Here is an 11,548-nt window from a genome sequence, read left to right as displayed (position 1 = left end):
TCTATAGACGCGTGACGGGGCGCGACCTCATACCGCAGCTATATCCGGCTGGAAGCCTCGACGGAGGCTCCCGTCCGTTTGTTCACAGGGGACGGCTGTTGCATATCCGTCTGAGAATGGCTTTTAAAAAGGACGCGACGCGCTTCGGGGAAAGGAAAACAATTGCGCGACTGTTACAGTGAGGGGAAGTTCAGAAAACTCGGACTTAGCTGCGCACTAGCATGTTACTGTGAGCGCAGGTGTTGTCCTGCCCAGATACTGGCGTTGGGCCACTAGACTCCAGGTCACGAAAGCAGGAGGAGGCGGATAAGGAGGAGGATTTGGCAGCGCTGAGATGTAAATGACTGACGGGAACAGTAGCTTTGTAGTAACCAGATAATGACTAGAAAAGTACTCGGATCAACGAGGCTGCCGGACTCTTTTAATTTGACACGTCTCGCGCTCGGATCGAGGTGTCGCTTCGTTTCTTTTTTCTGATTGTGAAAACGCATGGAGAGAACTGGTGGTGTTTCAGACGAAAGAATGATTTTGTTGAAGAATTTCAAGGGAAATGTGTATCCGCGCCGGCATGCGCGGTGGCGCCCGGTGCGAGTACAGCGAGTAGCTACCAAATGAGAATACCTGCACTGACTTGTGAGTCAAAAACTGAATGACAAAAAGAATGACTCATTCCTTTCAGGCCAAGACATTTAAATGACCTCTTCGCACAGAGACCACTGCAGAGAAGTGAAATCTGAAGGTCAAGGGATAATTTATTTCCTGGCAGTTTCAGGCTGCTCGGAACCGATTATCCTGCACTTTTGGTTTTATCTAAATTGTGAATTTTTTGAATCGTAGGCGTCCAAATAAGGGATCGGTGTCTCCTCCCTTTCCCTACAGCGGCGAGATAGGTGTGCGATTTGGCGCATTTAAACATTAATTGTGGTTAGTTTAGAAATAAAAGGAAACATCTCACTTCCTGCTTTACGATGTATAAAGTATTGATAAGGCTAACCGTCCAATTATTTTAACCCGGGACAGAAAATTTTGGATTTTGAGGCGTAAATGTCTCTGTTCATTTGTTGGCAGGAACGTTCATGCATGCTAGCTGGAAACAGCGCATATTTCCTGTGTAAATTGTAAAAAAAACAAGAAAGGAAAACATCAATTCAGCAAATGATTTTGGAAAACCCGGACATTTAAATAATACATGAAGTTAGGCTTCTTCGCGCCGTCCGCAAATGAACACGTAATTTATCTTAATGGGGAAACACACTTGGCAACGCCGACATGTGAGTTTAACAGGGATTTCGCCAGTCGGCACCGTCTCGTCTTTATACCGCTGTATATTTTCTTTGTTGATCTTGTTTTGGTCAGTGCCGACTCTGCCTCGTTGACCAGATTTCATTTTAAAACACAATGCAGGCGGAGAAAATGTCTACAGTCGGTTTCACGGTAGCCTCTTCGGTGCGAATCCGGGTAGATGTTCCATCTGCAGCATCATCATCCCTCTGGGCAGCCGTGAAACCACGACGTTTACGTTCTTGTACGTTTTTACAGGCAACCCCTGGACGCGCATGCTCGATCCCGAATCCTGTCTTCAAGTCGTCCCGCCGAATTTCCACGCGGAGACAGTTTTAGTCTTCTGGATGTTGTTTTTGTCCGAGTCGGTTTTGCGCTTTCTTTGTGCCGACCGGAGTTCCTAGAGATCGGCGGTTCCAAGCGATCTGTAATTAGCGACGACTATAAACAACAGAAACCCCGCCGAGCGCTGCCGTGGGCGGCTGCTCTCACCGTGACAATCTGGAGTTTCCCCTTTGTCCCGCGACATTTTGAATTCAGAAACGCCGGCTGCGGAAAGGAATGTATAAATCCCAGGAGAGTAAAAAGGGAGTGGATTTTGAGCACGGACTGCATTAAGAGCCGCTCAAGCAACTCCTATCCAGTGGACGGCGGAACCCGTTTCCGTCCTCTTGCAGAAACTTATTTAAATATAGTATCTGATGCCATCTAAATGCGATCCAAGTCATCAGCTCTTGGAACAGCTCACGCTTTTTCTGCCTGGGCTCAAGGATGCACAGTCATGACATCATGGGTAACGCTCGGTGCAGCTCTCCATTCCAGTCACTTGTGCAGCTATTTGGCTCACAAGCTTATTCTTTGATAAATATTCCAGTCACTGGTGGGAGCCTCCTCCGGTCGCATTTGCCAAAAGATGCTTGAGTCGTGACATCATCTTATAACAATGGAGACAGAATGTCTGGGTTTATATTGAGTTAGGCTGACTTGTGATGGAGAAGAGATGTCGTCTGTCTTTTGTTTATTTTTTTATGTCTACGTGTCAAAGACAGCCTGACCAGGGAATTTTTTTTTTTTCCAGTATTGAAAACTATCTTGGGATAAATTAATTGAAAATATAAAAAAAAAAACCGTCATGATGCAAAATTGGGCCGGCATTTTTATTTTCGGTAGAATTTCAAACCAACGTATCTAAAAGAAAATGACTAAAAAGATACCAGAATCCTTCATGTATCGTCTTCATCTAAAGTAAAAAAAAAAAAAAAATATATATATATATATATATATATACATATATATATATAATGGTATATATGGTATATAATATATATTATTTTATATATTATATATTATTTTATATATATATATATATTATATATATATATGTGTGTAGAAAACTGCATGGTAAATATGCAACTTTACTTTCTGCTCAGCTCAAAGGATCAGATTCATCTGATCTTTTTTCATTTTGGCACTGGTAGCAAAATCTCAAATTGATAAATAATTCGATATTTGATTAACTCATGGTGTTATGTTTTTACTGATTTGAGTCGGACTAATAAGGCATCAGTATTCCCCGGCCCTCCATCCAATTTTCATCCTCTAACCTCATCTACGTAGTTTGCCGAAGGGCTGCAGCACCACATGTTGAAGCATCTGTCTGCCGCACGATGTTATTACACAGCAAGTGAGATATGGTTCAGCGGCAGCTGCTGACTTACCCAAAACAAAACAAAAATCACCAAAGGCATATTCATATATTATCTATCTGTTTATTTATATTTGCAAATAGAGACAAAAAAGCCCCTTGTCGTCCCATCTGGGCGAATGTAGCCCAGATCCTAGAGGTCTGGGAGCTTGAGGGTTCCTCCCGGGATCCTAGATGTTCCTGTGCTCTTCTGGACAGAGGACTCAGCTGTTCCTGCTCCACGGCTGGACCTTCACCCCCCAGAGCTTGTCCAACGTCTCCTCACAACCCTGGTGTTTCTGCGTGCTGTTTCTTTGGCCACCACTATGGTTGCCTTCTGCTTTTTGTCCTCCACCTTGATGTCCGGCGGGTTCACCGTCATCAGTTCGGACGTCCAACTGGATCTTGGCCGAGGTCTCCTTTGGAGGTGTTTTCCACCTGGATCCTCGGACCATACTCGGCACAGACCTTCTTGCGTACCATGCTAGCCACCAGGCTCCACATGTGCCTTCCCTGCCAGTAACTTACTGTCCACCCGCTGCTCAGGGGCGTCTTTGCACTTGGGGTCTCGTCGGGTTTGTCGGACCCAGATCTCGGGTTCACAGCTGACCCGCTTCTTTGAAGAAGAGCCGTGGACCCACCATTGTCCTGGTGGGTTCTGGCAAGACGCTGCAGTCAGGAAGATGAGTGAAACTGATCCAACAAGGTCTGCGTTGGGTTTTGGGCGACCAGGACACCTGGAAGAGAAGCTGATGACTTGATAGTCCGACTTTCTCAAATGATGTTTAACAGCTTTGAAAATATCCTTATTTTCATGCAATCCAAGGAGTTTGAAGCACTACAAATTTTGCTCAGTGCAGTTAAATAGTCACTTCAGTATACTAACCAAATATGGATATGCCCACAACACTTCGACCTGCTTGTGTTTAAACCAAATAACTCTGTGCGTAAGCCACCATCGCCTGCCCACTTGCTGCCAATGACGACATCAGATCATGTGTTGAAGCCTGAGTCATGTTTTAGCAAGTGTACCCTCTTTAAGCCAACAAGAAACAGGGGCGTTCAGTGCTAACAGACTCCCCAACTCTAAATCATTGGCTCAAACCGTAGAGCCTTGAGCTTTGCTTCATACAAACAATTCCTTATATGGTCACTGTATTAAGAGGGTGAAAGCAGAATGTAATTTCTGCAGGAATGAATTTAGGGCAGGGGAGTTCATGCCTAACTTGTAATGAGTCATGGATTTGAACTCGGTCTTTGCCGACGTGTCTGACAACTCTTAATCCTTATCATTTTGCAGCTCCCTCAGATCATGTAGCTTGGTGTTGTTTTCAAAGAGTCTCGAACATCGTTCAAAGTGATCAAACCAAGCGTATCAGACATAAAGTTGCTTTTTTTGCGCTGACATCTTAACAGATTTATCACCGTCCTTCTTGCTGTACAATTTAACTAGGAGGCATCACCATGATGCCACGACAAATAACAGCGTATTTCTATCACTGCTAGTCTTTTTGTTTGTTTTTGAATATAAATGTAAAAGAAACACTGACCTGATTTATTTTATTTTCTCTAAAATCCATTCATTATTAGCCTACATTTGAAGAACTCAATGGTAGCCAACGTCTAACTTCTTGTCTCTTCTTCTGCCTTGTCTACAGGGAAGCTGGTTGCGGCACAAAGATGCACCGCGGCGTTTTCTGAATTAGCTTCTGACGCTAATTTTAGACCGTCAAAACACACCGAGGAAGCACACCGTCTGGCAGGTGAGCGAGCTATTCACGTCTTTGTTTTAGCTTGTCAAAAAAAAAAAAAAGCAGTGATTGTTGGATTGCTTACATTTCCTCTGGAAAGCATACGTAATAAGAGGTGCCACTTACACTTTTTGCTTTGTCTACTTTGGCTAACGTTCAGTCACGTCGGTCTTTTAGCAACAACTCGCAAATCCGATCTGTCGGATTAGCTGTTTGTTTCTTTGGCTTTTCATTGATTGAACAATGTTTTTCCAAAATAATTCGTGCCTGTACGATATCCTTACCGAATTTGCAAACTCGCTCTCGGTGCCAGGATGAACCCCTGGACATCGATTTGGCGTCCGTGGAACATTCAATGAGAGAGGAGCTAAACGGTCGTTCTTCAGATAAAGGGTGAAGCCGAGGGCAGTGTAAGGAACAGAAAAGTAAAAGAAGTGTTTAAGAAGTGCCTCGAAGCTACATTTGAGCTTTGTCTGTCCCTAGTCAGATATCTCAGGAGAGCCTCAAAGATATTACTACTGGAAGCGGTCAGAAACCAGGGACGTGCTTTTTATTCATCTTCATCTAGGTTACTGGAATACAGAATAATGAGTCGTATTTCATGTAGCGGCGTCCTTTCCAGTGTGACACCGTGTGGCGCATGGAAGTGTCTGTCCTTTAGCAATCCAGGACACAATGGGCGCCAGAGACGAAGACCGCCTCAGTCGTCTTTTCACGCTAAATGCATTCTAAGACGTACCGTTTTTGTCAAAGGGATTTGTTAGCTAACAGGCTAAATCAGGGGTGAATGTCACGATGAAATGAACTGGAATTTGCTGAATACCGTATTTTTCGGACTATACGTCGCTCCGGATTATAAGTCTCACCAGACAAAAATGCATAATTAAGAACGGAAAACACATATATAAGTCGCACTGGGGTATAAGTCGCATTTTATGGGGAAATTCATTTGATAAAATCCAACACCAAGAAGAGACATTTCATCTTGAAAGGCAATTTAAAATAAAAATAGAATCGAGAACAACAGGCTGAAGAAGTATAGCCTAGCATAGCCTATCTGGCACATAAACAAAGAACTGAGAACGTGCCTGCTAGGCTACGCTAATGCAACATATTACGGTAAGAGTCATTCAAACAACGATAGCATATAGCACATGCTACAACCAAACAATCTGTGTCACTCGTAATCGTTAAATCCAACAAAATCTTCTTCTTCGGTGTCACTTCTGAACAACTCTGCCAACTCCGAAGGTTGACGGTGCGCCGCTTCCTCTTCTACCGCTACGTCAGAGTCATCATCACTTGCAGTTCCAATTATTCAACTTCCTGGGTGTGAAGATGCAACCGTCCTGTTGACAAGCCTCTCCTGGCAGCACCTTGTTCAAGCACCAAGTGTGGACTCCTTCCTCTAGCCGCGGCCAGCTAGCTTTTAGCCTTTTAGCTTTTTTAGTTTCCTTCATTTCAGTGAGAGTAACCTTCGCTTTTCTCCAGTCCCTCACAAGTTTCTCACTAACTTCAAACTTTGGCTGCATATTTCACTCCTTCCAGCTTGTAACCTGCAGAATGTGATTTTCTTTTCGGTGCCATTTTTGTTCAGCCCTTCTCAGATGTTTTTATAAGTTAGCGTGAATGTTGAAATGACCAATAGGTACAGAAGTAGCAGGTTAGCATCTTTTTTTTCACAACGCACTTCTGCCATGCCCCGCCCCCGCTGGATTTTGATTGGTTGGCGTGTGTGTGACGATCGCTGTTATATAAAAAACACACACGCAGACACACACACACACACACACACATCGGAACAAGAGAGCTCAATAATTTCACACATAAGTCGCTCCAGAGTATAAGTCGCACCCCCACCAAACTATGAAAAAACTGCAACTTATAGTGCGAAACATACGGTAGATTTCATGTAGGAAAGCGACGTAAATGATCGGTCTTTCACTTGGAATGATCTAGAAACACATGCTTTCCTATTTTCTCATCTTTTTATGACCAGGAAGGCGATTGTTTTGACTAAATTCTGTTATTCATGTCTGGATTTCATGAACCTGGGTAAAGACGGCAGCAGCCCTGGAAGGAGGCATACTCATTTGTCTCACAATCACATGGTGGAAATTCACTTTCCGGATTTACGATTTTTAAAAACAAAAGGACTTGTTTGGAATACCGATAAACACGTCGATGAGGTCTTCTTAGCGTTTAGCTCGCGGCAGCTACGATTTCTATTTTCATTAGTTTGCTGATGCCGGGAGGTGATGTAATGGTTTCTCATGTGGTGAAGGTACTCATGTCAAACACAAAACTTTGTTTTGAGCAGTTTTTGTTTGGGTAATTACTGCCACTACTGTGATGTGTGATACTGCTCGATGTGTTGCTTCTGTCTGTGTTTATAGCCCACATGCTTGTCATTCAACTTTGCCTATTTTCCCTTGACATTCCTCGGCGTCGCGTCTCCTCCCGACATACCTGAGCAGCTTTGTCAGCCGTTGGATTCCTAACTTTTGCGACAAAAACAATGTTTCTGCCGTCCACGAGGTGTAACACCATTTTTTTTTGGTTGTTTTTTTTACATTGTATCGTCTACTCAGAGTCGAAATTTCACTTTCATTAACGGCGGTCGGATTTTAGTATTCGTACCGTGACTTGTTTTGAAGATTCCATCCAAAAAATGTCACGCGGGTTGTGAGATTTCTCTCGAATCCAATCCCCCAATTAGCAACATAGCAAGACCCGATATTTTCCTTAATGTGATGGCCCAGGCGATGGCTTCAAAATAATTGGAGTTGCCAGGTCTTTGGCTGAGCGCTGGCCAAATTGCCCTCTGTGTTCATAAGCTCCCACAGACGCATCCCGTGCCATGATCTTGGGGGATGGGCTAAACCCAGGGCTTGGTTTTGCACATAATTATCCACCCAGTGCTGATTCACTGATAGTGCAGTCATTAGCTTGAATGCACTCAAGAGCTCACAATCACGCGGCACCCTCATCTTTTCTTGATTTCCTCCAGGGACTTTAATTAGTGAGCTCCGAGAGCGGGCTTCTTGGATAATAATTACCCGTGAATGTATAATGGCGGCAGCGCTTAGTGAGTAACTCAGTGCTGGAGCAAAGTTTTAAAAGATGTGCTTTGGTAGAGCAGCGTCTGCAGTCACAGCGAAGATCGCCTCAGGGGAGGGAATCCTACCAGGCTGCCTTGGAATAAATGCTGGAGAGGTGACACCCGTCAGTGCATCGGTGGTTGTTTTCACTGTGACTACAGAGATCCCTCGCTAGAACGCCGTTTACGTCTCACGGTTTCGCTACGTCACGGATTTGCATGGTGCATTGTGTTCTGCATTCTGATTGGCTAAAAAGTCACTCCGCTTCTTCTCTACCTGTGCGTCAATAACGTCGCAGTTTAATATGTACACGTACGTAAAACAGCTTGCCGAATTTACATGACGTACGTGCAAATTCTCTTGCAATTTCGAGTTTCTCTAAAACCCATCATGTTGACAAAACGCTCTGGAGCGACAAAAGGGCCCAAAAGGCAGCGGAAGATGCTATCTATGGCAGATAAAGCTAAACTTCTGGACATGCTAAGGGAAGCTAAAAGCTATGCAGCTGTAGGTCGGCATGACGGAATGAATGAATCTTCCGTTCGTTCCATAAAGAAGGAAGAAAAAATCATAAGGACGACAGCAGCGATAAGTTTTAATAAGGATGCATTTATGATCATTTTTAATTTTCTCCCGTTTAATCCAATTCCTCGGGTCGCGGTGGGCGGAGCTAATCTCAGCAATTTGAAGCCTTCTGTTCACATTGATGATTAAAATTATTATTTGACAGTACAGTACAGACGTTATTTGTTGAAAAAAACATTTCTAAAGTACAGTACTTTTATTTGTGAAACAAATGATTGAGCCTGTTAAATGGTTTGTTCTTTCTTTTCAAGGTATAATAGAGTATTTAATTGTATAATAATTGTAGAATAAAATAAAGGTTTCTACTTCATGGATTTTGCCTATCACGGGTTCTTTTTGGAACCCCCGTGAAAAACAAGGGTTTACTGTACGTGTCAAAGTTGCTGTCTTGAAGAGCGGAGCCAATCAGAAGCCGGATAAACATGAACACGCTAGCTTAGAGCTAGCTTAGAAAGGCTAACAGATTGCCGATGCAAGGAACCGCTTCCGTCAAACGTGGTCCTTTTTGTTGACCTTTGCAGAATAACGTGGCCTGATTCAACTCCTGCACCAGTGTTTGAGCTGAACTGTGATTTTTATGCATTCTAAGGGCAAATGTTGCATGAAAGAGAAGTTCTCCATGCTTGTACTCAAGTACGAGGGTTTCAGGACTTCAGTTGTCATTTGTTAAATTCCTGTTGATGTTTCTTATCATCCGTCAGGAGTGTCCAACTCATTTTTACCGAGAGCCACATCAGCAGAACGGTTGCCAAGAAAGGGCCGGATGCAACCGTAACAGTGTAAATGCAACTAAATGTAATTTAAAATAAATGTAACTACTCCTTCACGTTAAATAACTCTGTATGTATTCAAATCCAAAATATTACATATGCATTTGCATAGATATAAAAAAAATGATGTTTCCCAGTTGCTCTGCTACAAAGCTAGCTTTCACTGCCGCAGTGTTTTTAGATGAACACGTTCTGCTGCCGTCGTAGTGGATTTTCATTTTTGGACAATTTGTAGTTTTTCTGGAAGGCTAACTTTAGCATAGTTAGCTCCGCAGATTCTACTCTCTGACAACCGACGCTGCCTCGTAACACAAAAGATAAACCGCTCTTTCTATTTGGAGCTTAAACATGAATTTTCCCTCCCATCTTTCTTTAAACCGCTTTCCAACTGCAGCAACTTTTCTCTTCCTGGACATTTAGGGATCATTTGGATTTCTCAATTGCACTTCTTGCTGCGATCTAACGGTGGGCGGGAAATGTAGTTCATGGTCGATGTTTATTTTAAAACAATCAGATTGAAGCTTCTCACTCATCCAGGTCATGGTCTGTCGTTGTGAAACCTCCTCAAATGAGAGGTGAATCATCTTCGAGGAGAAACATCAAGTCCATGAGCAGTGATGATATCTGACAGCCGTCTCCCGCTGTTGATTTTGTAAATCCAGCTGGTGTTAACAAGGGCGCTGTGAATCCTCCAAAGCGAACAAGGACATCCAGTCCAGTCCTGCAACACGGATCTGGTTTTTATGATAATGCCTCTGGAAAAACCCGATGCACCTCAGGCGTTCCCTCTCCTGTGCAGCTGCCGGCTCGGCGTCACGTCGGACCCAGATTAGCGGTTCTAATTGTTCACGCGATTGGCGAAACCCATCGGAAGTCGTAAAGAATTGGAGGAGGGCCAGAGCCGTCCAGCGATGGAAGTATGATTTGAACTTCTGGTTCAAACGGCCGGTTATCTGCCCGCCGGGCAATAAAACCGAGCTGGAGAAATGAAATATTTACCCAGACCCGTAAAGCCTCGCTCAGCAAGCAGCGCCCAGCCTTCTGACCGCCACCATCTGACTGACGTGTCAATACGCGGACGGAAAAAGACATTATTCTAAATCTAAGTCGCTTTTCTACCTTGACAATTCTAGAAAGGAAAATCCCTTTTTTCAAGAAAAAAAATATAACGTCAAACCTATTTTGACCCCCCTCCCCCAAAACCGAGCGGCGTATATTATCCGAATCAGCTGTCACAACATCAGCCTCCAGAAGGGAAAAAGTTCACGCCGAGTTTGTTCCAGACTTGTTTATGTTACGTTGAGATTCCTGCGGCCTGGCTGCAGATACCCAGCGCAGCGCCGAGGCTCTGCAGAAGTCTGGCTGGATTGACTGGCAGTATTAATGTATAGATCCATTAAGATTACTCGCCGTTGACTCACGGAAGCTCTTTAAGTGACTCCGCTTATTGATCGCCGCATTTCCCTGCTGTGATTGTCCTTGATAAAGGGATTAGGATGGAATTACCGCTTTAGAAAGAGCTCTCGCCAACATTTGCCTCGGCAGGAAACAATGAACTTTTCCTGGTTGATGAAGTTTAAACCTGAAGCTATAAGAAGTGCTTTCCAGACACATCCCAAACACATGGCCTTCTCATGTCACCATGTAAGAATACACTGTAAGTGCATGTGAGCCGTCCAGTATGTAGTGTTATAGAATTATCATATCAGAATTCAACACCTGGAGTTAAGACGAGTTACTGTCATTTCCGGATTATTGAGCGCAACCGGATGTAAACTCGGCAGCTAAAAATAACTAAATAAGTATGTGTGTGTGTGTGTGTGTGTGTAAAGGCTGCACTCGTCTATAATAGATATGAATGAAAATAAATACAATATATTAAAAAAAATAAGTGTAAATAAAAATAACTAAATAAAATATAATGAAAATAACTGAAGAAATATATATGGACATATATAGGCCGCGCTTGTCTATAAATATAAATAAAAATAAAATGTATTTAAAGAAATGTATATGAATAAAAATAACTAAATAAAATATAATTAAAAAATAACTGAAGAAATATATATGGACATAGATAGGGCGCACTTGTCTATAAATATGATAAAAAAAATGTATTTAAAAAAATATATTAATAGAAATGACTAAATAAAATAGAAATAGAAATAACTGAAGAAATATATATGGACATACATAGGCCACGCTTGTCTATAAATATAAATAAAAATAAAATGTATTTAAAAAAATAGATATGAATAAAAATAACCAAATAAAATATAAATGAAAATAACTAAATACATATGTGTACATATAGGCTGCGCTTGAGTAAAATACAAACAAAAACAAAGTAAAATTTAACCAAAAGTCAAATTAAAA

At 42.6% G+C, this 11,548-nt stretch overlaps 1 protein-coding gene and 1 long non-coding RNA gene across 3 annotated transcripts in view; one reads left to right on the top strand and one right to left on the bottom strand.

Moving 5' to 3' along the window:
- Positions 1-11,548, top strand: part of peak1 (pseudopodium-enriched atypical kinase 1) — a 107,693-nt gene that overhangs the window by 17,574 nt on the left and 78,571 nt on the right. For both annotated transcript variants that reach the window (XM_086149059.1, XM_086149058.1), the window contains exon 2: positions 4,624-4,728. The gene's annotated coding sequence lies outside the window, so the exon portion shown is untranslated. The remainder of the gene's footprint in view (positions 1-4,623; positions 4,729-11,548) is intronic.
- On the bottom strand, positions 1,147-1,929 carry LOC147232310 (uncharacterized). The gene is made up of 2 exons (XR_015106317.1): positions 1,774-1,929; positions 1,147-1,681 (listed from the first exon to the last, which is right to left on the bottom strand). It is a non-coding gene; the product is annotated as an uncharacterized LOC147232310 (long non-coding RNA).

Source organism: Fistularia commersonii, chromosome 7 (assembly GCF_037954325.1).
Source record: "Fistularia commersonii isolate RoL2024-O1a breed Wild chromosome 7, RoL_Fcom_v1.0, whole genome shotgun sequence".
Classification (NCBI taxonomy): Eukaryota; Metazoa; Chordata; class Actinopteri; order Syngnathiformes; family Fistulariidae; genus Fistularia; species Fistularia commersonii.
Note: the sequence above shows the minus strand (reverse complement) of the source record. Positions and strands in the feature narration are given on the sequence as shown.